General features: G+C 36.5%; 1 pseudogene; it reads left to right on the top strand.

The window, feature by feature from the left end:
• The first annotated feature begins 858 nt into the window (after positions 1-858).
• On the top strand, positions 859-4,950 carry LOC112763237 (uncharacterized; annotated as a pseudogene).
• Positions 4,951-11,699: the final 6,749 nt, after the last annotated feature.

Genomic DNA, 11,699 nt, shown 5'->3' with positions numbered 1-11,699 from the left:
TGCCTATATTGTTAGTTCATAATCTGCTGATGTTAGCTAAAATATTGTTGCCTATATTGTTAATTGATTCTGCTGATATTGTTGTGGTTGAAAAGAGAGAGCTCGCGCAGAGAGGGAGAACTTGAAAAAAGAGAGCTTACCACCATTTCTTTTTGTCCCCTTTTCCCTGTTCTGCTTCTACATTCTCAGGTCATCTACTACATTTTTCTTTCAATTCTGTTAATTTCATTTAATTCTGTTAATTTTGCTTAGTTAGATATTCATTTACATGCATTATGCTTTTATTTTCAGTTTTTTTCGCTATGTCACCCTGATCATCATATCGGTCCTCTGGTTTTCAAACCACATCATGGTTCTCTAGGCCATTTTTTTCTCTTGTTCGTATGTATTTATTTACATATTTCTTTCTTCTTTTTGAATAATTAATGATCCTTATTTTGTGTTATTCAGTGCATGGAGAACCCTTCTTGGGAGTTATCAGAGTATGCTACAATATTGCACTAAATAGGTATTACTCATTTCTATGTTGTCTTTAATGCTTATAGTTAATTAGTTATTAATCTATAGTACTCAGATTCATTCTTTGCCTTTGTAGCAAGAGTCCTACAAACCAAGCAACATCAAAGGCTATGCTGACACAGATGATCAGCATCATCTTTAGGAGAATGGAAACCAATCCGGTGGGGGCTTATTTTTATTCTTTATTATTAACTGTATGAGTTTATCAAGGACTAAAAATATGACTTTTTTCTGTTATGAATTTTTTAATTTGTTATTTTGTTAATTGTTACTTTTCTTTTGTGACTACATAATCTTCTTGTCTATCACTTGTTTGGCAGAATATTTCAACTCAGGCAGATGGTGAAGAGCAAGAAATTGTAAGTACTCATTCTAGCCCAAGGCCATTTAGTCATGAAACTAATGGAAGAGCTGTATCAGTTTATGTTTATTACTCTATATATACACCCATATGCAGAAAGGTATTCGTAACTATTAATTTATCATGCAACTGGTTTTGGGGTGATTTATTAAGTAGTAATATAGAGCATGTTGTCATTCTAATGCTAGACAAAATGAGTTACTAGAAGTCATGGGGTTAGGAAAGGACATGGTAAGAATTTTAGAGTTCGTATTCATTGTTGAATAATATGAGTATAGTTTTTTGTTTTTCCAGTACATTTTTAAAGAAAAACAAATCTTGTTTCTTAAACTAGTGTTTTCTGGTTGGTGGTCTTTTCAGGTGTGTGGCACTTATTAGAAGCTTCTCCATGAGAAATGAGCTGAATGAACATGATGGAGTTTGTAATTTGTAGTTTACATTTTGGAGATTTATAATTTCATATTTTTCTTGTCCTATATATCTATCTAGTTCATTAGGATTCTTCAATGTATCTTGTTAGTTTGTACTTTAAAGTTTATATGTTGAAGATTTATAAAACAATTTTAGTTAAATGAAATATATTTGAACTATCTATGTTATTATATATTATATAAATGTTGACTTGTTGAGTAAATTAGTTAATATATTAATTAATTAAAAAACTAATATAATTTGAAAAATTATGTGTGTAATTTGTATTTAAAAAAATTATTACAAAATAAATAGTGTTTTGTAACTAAAGAAAAAAAATATTACAAAATCAAGTTATATTTTGTAACAAAATTTTATGATAGAAAAAATATATTGTCACCAAAAATATTTTGAAGATCAATTTGTTATCACTTTTGTAATGACTATTGGTTTTTTGTATCAGAAAAATTTGTTACAAAATATCACTTTGAATTGTAACAGTTCCATTTTTTGTTACAAAAAAATTTTGTAACAGGACATACTGCAACGGCCACTTTTTTTGTTACAAAATCCTTTTGTTTCAAAATTTCGATTTTTTGTAACAATTTTTTTTTTGTTACAAATATTGCTTTTTCTTGTAGTGGTTGAATCTAGGTTTTTCCTTAAACTTTAAAATTTTGTGGTGGTGGGAATTTTGAGAGATACAGTGAGCTAAATATGTTTGATGGGTGGTTGTGTGGTGGCGGTGAGGGTGGAATAATGGGGTTATGGGGATTCAGATATAGGGTGGAATAATGGGGTTATGGGAATTCATATGTACCGATATGTTTAAAATATGGACAAATAACAGTAAGGCATATGGAATTTATTTTCCACATCAACATCTAATTTTTTTTTAAAAAAAATATATATTACATCACCACTTTTACTAAAACACTCTTATAATTTAATAAAAATAAAAAAATACTTTTTATTTAAATTTTTTTAAGACTTAAATACCCTTTTTCTTTATGTTAGACAAAAATTACCTTTTAAATTAATCAAATTGTTTAATTTTACTGTGTCAAAATTTAAATAATTTAAAAAATAAAAACAAAAATATATTTAATTATTTATCTATACTAAAAGAGATTATTTCAATCTTATTGACATCCTCCATAAACTCTAATCAATCATTCATATCAAGAAAAATAAACAAATCTAAATAATAACAACAAATATCACTTGTTCTTTGTTATTCTGGGGGTTTCTCACCCAACTCCCTCTCTTATCCTCAAACTCGTCTCTTCTCTCTAGTAAAGAAGACGAAGAAGCTTCCTCCACGGTGTCGTGCCAAGGTCACCGTAGCATTCGCGCGCGCCTCACCCAGCCGAGTAGAACGTCTTCCTGTCAAAGATCGTCAATGTCTTCCTCGTTCCATAGAACATCGCCGTCTTCCTCACCGTCTTTCTCGTTCTTCATCACCGTCGTTAGCCTCTCCCTTCCAGTAACATCCTCTCTATTATTTTAAGAAAAAGTATAGGTAGACAATGAAATATTAAATAATGTGAACAATAGATATATTGGATGTTCATTTTACTAGGTGTACAGATGGTTATTTTAATATTAAAATTTAGATAGTTAATTTGGAGGTGTAGTGTGTTTTTATTTGATTGGTAGTTGTTCATGTTGTTCAAGATGGTCATTATTTACCTAGCACTCCCCTTATTTTAATTATTATAGCATTGTTGTGATTTTTGTAATTAATGTAATTTGGTTTGATTTCTGTGATTTTATATTAGTTGTTAATTTTGACAAAATGAAAAATGTAAGCATCAATTTGAGGGATTGTTGCTGGAGTTTCTGGGGGTGCTGTTTTTCCTAGAATTGGGGCCTCATTAGAAAAAGTTTATCATGATTATCTTAATGGGTGATGTATAAAAGTCGATTGTAAGTTGAATCAGCCACCTAATAATTTGCTAATGACTGCATTAGCTGCAACGACTCTAATGGGAACACTTAGCTAAGTTCCTATGGCTCCGTCTGCTATTGCAATGGCTGCTGCACATGCAATAGTCGCTGCACAGGCAATAGTCGCTGCCCAAGCACTTCAAGCCCATGTAGCTCAGGTGCAAGCTCAATCATTAAAAGATTCCACTAGTATGTTGTGGCGTGTTAATTTTGTTTGTTGCTGTGTTTGGTATTACAGAGCTCTTATACAAAAAGTGCTCTCTATTGGTGACATTTTATCATGTTTGGTAGTTATATTTTTTTATGTTGTTCTTGTTTTCTGTTTAAGTATTTCTTGCTCTATTCTCATCATCTATGGTAACCTAATCAGGCTCACCTGAAAAAGCTGGTAAAGATGATGCATTGAAGAAAACTCTCCAAGTAAGTAATCTGAGTCCACTTTTCACTGTTGAACAGCTAAAACAACTCTTTGGCTTCTGTGGCATAGTTGTTGAATGCACAATTGCTTATTCAAAGCATTTTGCTTATATAGAATATTCAAAACCTAAAGAGGCAATTGCTGCTCTGGCATTAAATAACATAGATGTTAGTGGCCGGCCTTTGAATGTTGAGATGGCAAAATCTCTTCCGTAAAAACTATCTGTTGTGAATTCTTTCCTTGCTTTATCATCTCTTCCTTTGATGATGCAACAAACCATGACTGCACAAAGGCTGCTAATAAAGCTATGACCATGAAGTCTGCAACAGAGTTAGCGGTAGCCCGAGTTGCTGAAATAAGTAAGAAACTAAACGCTGATGGACCTAAAATTGAAGAGAAAGAAACAAAACAGAAATCTAAGTCTATTTACTTTGTCAATTTTTTCTAGTGTAATTGTTCTACTTGTGCTTCTTGACTATTCATTTTCAATGTTTTTATTGTTGCAAATAATCCATTTTAGGGTCCCCTACATTAGTATCTTGAACCCATTAGAGTAATTCTTGAAATAGATTTATAAATTTGGTAAAGGTGCCTAATGTTTCTATTATTTTAATGTTTTAGGGAGAAAAAATCATAATATTGTCCCTATTTTAAAAGTTTCCATTCGGTGGTATATGTTTTACTATATTTAATAGTTTTGGGTTTAGTGTGAGTGTAATGCATCCTTTGCTTTTTTATCTATATATATATATAGCTGTGAAGTTGAGTAGCATATCTCTTTATTGTGAATATGTATTCTCATCAATCTTAAGGGTTCCCCCCACAATGTGTGCAATTACTGTACATAGTATTTTAAAATTGTTGCATGTTGATCTGTCTTTAAAATATATGGCTGAATGGTTGTGGAACAAGAAAAATTTAAATTGGGGTGATATAATCTTGTTTGTATATTATTTCTTTTTGTCCTTTATTTTCATATGCTAACAAAGGTCTTTAATTCATTAATTCAATTTCCATTTTCAGGTCTCCTTCTCCTTCTCGTTCAAGATCTCCTATTAGTTATCGAAGAAAGAGGAGGTCTCGTTCCCACTCTCCTGCTCGCTACAATAGGGGTCGTCGGTCCAGATCACCATTCAGGTCCCATCATTATTCAAGCTATGAAAGGGATCGAAGGTCCTATAGAGACATCAGAAAACCCAGTGATAGAAGTAGAAGACGGGATTCAAATAGATACCTTGATCGGCATTCATCTTCTTCGAGAAAGAATAGGAGTAGGAGCGTGAGAAAGTAGATCCAAGCATAGTAGGCAGTCAAGATCGAAATCTGTGGATGATAAGCAGTGCTTGCCTGAGAAATCAGATGAAAGCAAGCATAGAAGGTCAAGGCCTAGTGATAAAAGGCGTTCTAGATCAAGATCAACAGAAAGTAAGAATGAAATTGATGAAAGAGAGGTTGAAAAAAAAATCAAAACTGATAGGTCAAAGTATAATCACACTAAAAGAAATAGGTCAATATCTGTTGAAGGGAAGCATCACACTAAAGATAAATCGGGTGGTAGTAAAGATAAAAAATCAGATCATCACAATAGAAGACATTCCAGGTCAATATTATTAGAGGTTGAGCATAACAATGGAGGCAGCTCATCACAAAAATAATTGGATGAAAGAAATTTTGAACATAGAAAACTCAAGTTTAAGTCCCCTGAAGGAAAGCGTCACATTGGTGGTAAATATGGAAGCAGATATGAAAGATCAGAGAAAGACTTTCTACCTCAGAGACAATGATTGCACATCTGATAGAGATGGATGTTCACCAAAATATTTAACTATGATGGATAAATGCATACTATCTCCACCTTTTATTGCAATTAAAAATAGTAGATGCTTAAATTCAGTTATGCAATCCATTTTAGGTATGATTTTACTATGTCATCATCCTTGATTGCTGATATCATGAATTATAATATTTGCGTTATTCATGCCATAACTTAAATATACCCGACTAAAAGTGATTTATCTCTTAATTGATATTGAAGACAAATGTTGGAATGAAAATTATAGTAGTTTCACTTTTGATGTTTGATAAACCCCAATTTCGTGGTTTATCTTGTGATTATTTTAGGGGATTTTATCACATTTTCCCACATTTATTCAATGAAATAGCATGGTTTTGTAATTCTCCCTTAATTTGTGCTTAAGTGTAAAAACATGCTTTTTAGGCCCTTAAATTGGTGATTTTAATTCACTTCAATTTCATCCGATGCCTTGATGTGTTTGTTGAGTGATTTCAGGTTTATAAGGCAAGTATTGGATAGAAGAAATGAAGAGGGAAGCATGCAAGTGGAGAATTCATGAAGAAATGAGCAAAATGGAGAATTGAGGGCCACGCGCACGCGTCATGCATGCGTACACGTGCATTGAAGATTCACAAGCCACGCGCACGCGTCAAGCACGTGTACACGTGAGTAGAGATTTTGCCAGCGACGCGCACGTGTCAGGTACGCGCACGCGTCTATGTTCGTACGTGACCCACTTAAAGTGAAATCGCTGGGGGTGATTTCTGAGTTGCCCAGGCCCAATTCCAACTCGTTTCTGAGGGTATTTAATGCAGAATTGAAGATTGAGCAAAGGGGGGAGCACTTAGTTAGTCATTATGAGCCTTTAGTTAGTTTTCTAGAGAGAGAAGCTCCCTCTTCTCTCTAGAATTAGGTTAGGATTAGGTTAATTTCTCTTGGATCTAGATTTGATTACTTGATTTCATCTTGTTTCCTTTACAATTTCTTGTTTCTACATCTTGATTCTCTTAGTTTGTAGTGTTAATTTCCCTTTGATGTCATTTTATGTTTGTGAATGCTCATGTTGGATTTGGATTTCCTTTAATGCAATTGATATTTCTTTTATGCTCTTATGGTTAATTGTTAATTATTGATTTCTTGCTTATGTTAGTTGTGGGTTTCTTTAATTATTGCATTTTGTGATATTTACTTTTCTTGCACACTAGGTGTTTGATAAAATGTTTCCTTTGATTATTGAGTAGTTTTCTTTACTCTTGGCCTAGGCTAAGGGAATTGAGTGACCTTGAGTCATTGAGTCTCATTGAATTGGTGATTTGAGAACCCTTGGTGGTCAATTTTATAACCATTGCTACTAGCCCACTACTAAGTCAATTAGTAGCTAGGTATTGGACTTATGGATTGATGTTGATCAAGCCATTTGACATACTTCAAGCATAGAAGTACACTTAACGAGCTTGGTTCCTCATAATTCTCAATATATGGTTTGTTGACAAGGATGGTGATCTCAATTCCTATGCTTAGCCAAGAGTTGTTTGCCTTTCTTTATTAGTTCTTGTCATTTACTTTCTTGTTATTTACTTTTCTTGTTAACTACAAATTAAACCCCTTCTTCTTCGTAGGCAATAATTGAGCACTTCATTGCAATTCCTTGTGAGACGACCTGAGGTTTAAATACTTCGGTTAATTCTTATTGGGGTTTGTACTTGTGACAACCAATATTTTTGCATGTGAGGATTCTTTGTTGGTTTAGAACTATACTTGCGACGAGATTTTATTTGTGAAATTCTAAACCGTACAAGAAACCGAGCATCAAAATGGCGCCGTTGCCGGGGAGTTGCAATGGTGCTATGTTATTGGCTATTGTAAATATTGTGAATATGTTTACTTTTTTCTTCTTTGTTAATTTTTGCTAGTTCTAGGATTTGGTTTTCTTTGTCTCTTGTTAGAATTTGTTTTCGCTTTCTCTTATTACCATGAATTCTCATCACTTGGGCTATGAGTTTGGTTCAAACTATGTTGTAGAAAATGGAAGCTTTAATGAGGATTTGCATCAAGGATTTGAAAATCAACGGTGGGAGGAACCCCAAACTTATGGACAACCTTCTTGGCAAAAACCTCCTTCCGAATCAAGTTTGACAAGAGTGCTTGGGGGTATGACCACTCTCCTCACGAAGATGCGCAAGGACCAAAAGGCATTTTATTCCATCCAAGCCGTTCAAGCGTCACCCCAACATGCCCACTCTTCGGATTCCTATGGGTATAATTCTAATCCTAATGCATACCAATCTAATGTATGTGATGACCCTTATTATGATTGTCAACCACAACCACCACATACACATGAACCCCCTCCTCAATATAACCCTCTACCATACTCACAAGCCTCATACCACCATTCACCTCCATATGACCCCAATCCATACCCACCATACCAACCACCACATGAACCATATTTAGAGCCACCACCATTCCAACACCAATACTCCCAAGAACCACGAATCCCGTATACACCACCTCAAGACTTTCACCAATACGAACCACCTTCCCATTACAATACCTTTCCCTCAAACAATGAACCCTCTCTTCCACCACCACCCTCCGATGAAGCCCGAACTAAGAGATCTTGACTCTCATATCCAAAGGCAACAAGGGGGGACGGAAAAGGAGTTTAAAGAGCTAGAAGCCAAGATGGCTATCATGGTAGAAGCCATTAACCATATAGCCTCTCATCTAAGCTCATGCATTCCAAGCTCTCCCATTGTTGAATATGGAGGAGCACCCAAAGAGCTTAGTGAGGGAATGAATTTGGAGCTCTAAGGTGAAGGAGAGGAGTTAAAGAAAGAAGTACAACAAGAGGAGAAGGTAGAGATTATTGAATAAAAGGAAGTAACGGTTGGGTACTTAGGATATGTTGAGTACATAGAGGAATCTCAAGTTGAAGAGCCTTCTTCCACAGAGTTTGGAAGGGATGTTAAGGAGGAGAGTGAAGTTAAGGAAATGGATAGAGAGTTGAGGGAAATTAATCAAGAAGTGGATTCCGTCATTAGTGATTTTTTGTCCACAATGATCAATCCCCTTAATGATCTTGTTGAGCCTTCTTCCATTGGATTAGAAAGCAATGTTAAGGAGGATATGCAACCTCCAAGGCAAATTGTGAGTGAAGAATTGGAAGAAGCATCCCAAGTAACAAGCCCTCCTATCTATGATGATTCCGCATCAACATATGAACCTTTTGAGTTTGATGAGTCCTTCCCCACTATGCTTGAAATTAATGATGAGGTGGACTTCACTAAACCTCCTATTTTTGATTTGAGTGATGGGGAAGAGATAGAAGACTTCGGTGAAGAAGAATGTGAACTTGAGGAAGCTTGGCAAGAGGTAGAGCTTGAAGAATCTTGCCAAGTGGTGGACGCCTCTAGAAGTGGATGGACGGGAGTGGAATGCGCTTTATCAAGACCATTGGGAATTCTTCCACCTAGGTTGTCATCTAATCCTTCAATTGAGTGGGTAAAACTTCTAACTCTTAGCTTTATTATCCCACTTGAATTTGGTTTGCTTGAAATGGATGGCCAACTTAGGACGCTTTGTGGAATTAAGCGTAAGAGGAGGATGTTTAGTGGTTGGCGTTGTAAGTCTAGGCTCATTATGGTTGGAAGCTCGAAATTGAAGAACACGGATTGGTGTAGTGCTCGATTGAATGGGTCTAGGAGGATCGTTTGGTGCCTTCATGAGAATTCGGCTTCTCTATCACCCGGAGAGGATTACCATGATCAAATCGAAGATGGGTGTGAAAATAAGATATGGGATTCCGGATCACCACATGAAGACCAATTATGGGAGCTCATATCTTGGGAAAAACTACCCCTAAACCTGGTTTAAATGGTTGGAAATTATGACAACCGTTTGAGGAGCAAGCATCCTTGGAGGTTCAAGGATGAATACAAGCATAAGCCACCATGACAAGGAGCCTTCCAAATGTCCAACTTAAGGACTTAAACCAAAAGTGCTTGGTGGGAGACACCCCACCATGGTAAACTCTTTCCATTCTCTTGTAGATATAATGAATGAATGAATTGAGTTCTATTGTAAGTAGTTTCTTTACTCCTTTGCATAGTTTGTTTTGCTTGCTAGGTTGTTTATACATTTTATGCCTTGAATAAGGATGATTCTTTGAATTTGAATTTTTGCTTGGATTGCAAGTTTCCTCAAATTGTTTGAAAAATCCTCTAAAATCCAAAATATGGGTGATTTTGCATTTTGGCTATTTTTTGAGTCATAGGGAAGATTAGGAAAACTTTGAGCTATTTATGGTGTTTCTGAAAAAAAAAAAAAACAGAGAGAGGCAGGGACGCGTGCGCACGCTGTACGTGCACGCGTCGATAAGTGAATACAGCTCCTCACACATGGAACCAAAGAGTTGCGCGAGTTGGGAACGAACGTTGAGCTTCTCGCGCAAGCTACGACCCACACGGATGCGTACATCACGCGTACGCGTCAGCGCGCACTCTCTCCACCCATGCTTAAGCGTACAAGATGCTTGCGCGTCCATTCCGTTTTCATCCACCCATGCGGACGCACACAAGACGCATACACGTGGATTCAAAAACATAACCCAAGGGACGCGAGAAACCCTTGCCATTCGCATCCCTCATTTCTTCTTTCTTCTAACGTTCCCCTTCCACTCTCCCTCAACCCCGAAACCACCACAACCACCACCATCCGGCGATCTACCGCCGCAGCGCCACCGCAACCTCTCCTTTCTTCTCTTCCCTATTCTCTTCTCCGTCCTCTCTCCTCTTACCTTTGTCTCCCTCCTCCCTGCCTCCAACCTCCTTTTACCTCCGCCAAGCACCACCGCGACCCACCATTGTTGCCGGTGAACCCTCGACACACCACCAACCCAGCGTCTTTCACTTATTCCCCCTCAGTCTCGTTGCTTCCACAGAAAGGAGCTGAACCTCACTCCTCACTCTGCCTTGTACCCTGCCCCGTCGCGCCTCTGCTCATCTATGCCACCGCGACCACTGAACTGCCACCATTACTGAGTGGCGCTGCTTTCCTCCTCTTCTTACCATTTCTCCAATTCTGTTTTTGTTCTCCCTTCCAGGTTCCCTTGCCTTCTGCTCTTTTCTTTACTTTCCCTTATTAATTTTGTTTGTTAATTTTTCTTAGAGTTAGATGTTTGAATTCTGTTTGCTAGGATAGATAGAGATATATGCTGTTAGGTAGATAGGTTGTGGTTAGAAGATTCTAAGCCTGATAAGTGCTCCGTCCGTGTTTACTTACTCAATACTGCTTATTTGCTGAGTGATGTTAGTCTCATGCTATATGCAACTATGTTACTGCAATGCTATTTTTTTTCACTACTGCCTTGCTGAGCTTCGATTGCGTAAATTGTGTCTGATACTGCCTGTGCGTATGTAATCCATACTTTTATTATGTTTGATGCAATTCTTGGATTCATATGTGATTTTTGCTGCTTTTTGCTATCCAAGAACATCCAAATTACTGCCGGAATGCTACCCAAAATTTTTGAAAACTACCCAGTGTTAAATTGTAGCTATGAACGGATTTGACATCTTTTGATCATTGAACTTGTTCCAACCTATGCCAAGTTCAGTTCATATGCTAAATTGGCCAGCATTCCCATTTTCATTTCTGTTCCCTTATGTGTGCATTGTTGATTGACAAGACCAGGCAACTATTTGACGAATTGTCAAATAGAACCTTAGTTGGCTGTGTCAACATGAACCTGGTTATGTTTTCACTAGTACCAGTTTAAATCAAATGCCTTGTGTCTTCTTGGTTCAAGTGCAAGTTTCACCCCACTTAACCAACAAAGCCTACTTCCATGAGTTGTCATTTGAATAAAACTTGTTTCCTCTCTATTAAGGTTCATTCACTTGCAATATTTGCTGCATTCCACTAGCGTGACCCTTTTTAACTCAGAATGGTTTTCAACTTGGTTTGGGTTACACTAGTGCATATTTCACTCTTTCAACACCAATTATTGCAAACTTAGTGACCATGACATTGTTGATGACTTGTTTTCCATTATATGCTTTGATGCAATTTCATATTTCATCATCAATGACTGCATCTTTCTCATGAATGTGAGTATGCTTATTTTCCATACTTTGTGCATTTCTTTTGATTGAGCCAATAGCTGTCATACCACTACTCTTTAAACTGGTTCTCTAACTTTTAACTCGATTAACCAACTAACTTTTCTTTTTGCTTTCAAA

Source organism: Arachis hypogaea, chromosome 17 (assembly GCF_003086295.3).
Source record: "Arachis hypogaea cultivar Tifrunner chromosome 17, arahy.Tifrunner.gnm2.J5K5, whole genome shotgun sequence".
NCBI classification, from domain to species: Eukaryota; Viridiplantae; Streptophyta; class Magnoliopsida; order Fabales; family Fabaceae; genus Arachis; species Arachis hypogaea.
Note: the sequence above shows the minus strand (reverse complement) of the source record. Positions and strands in the feature narration are given on the sequence as shown.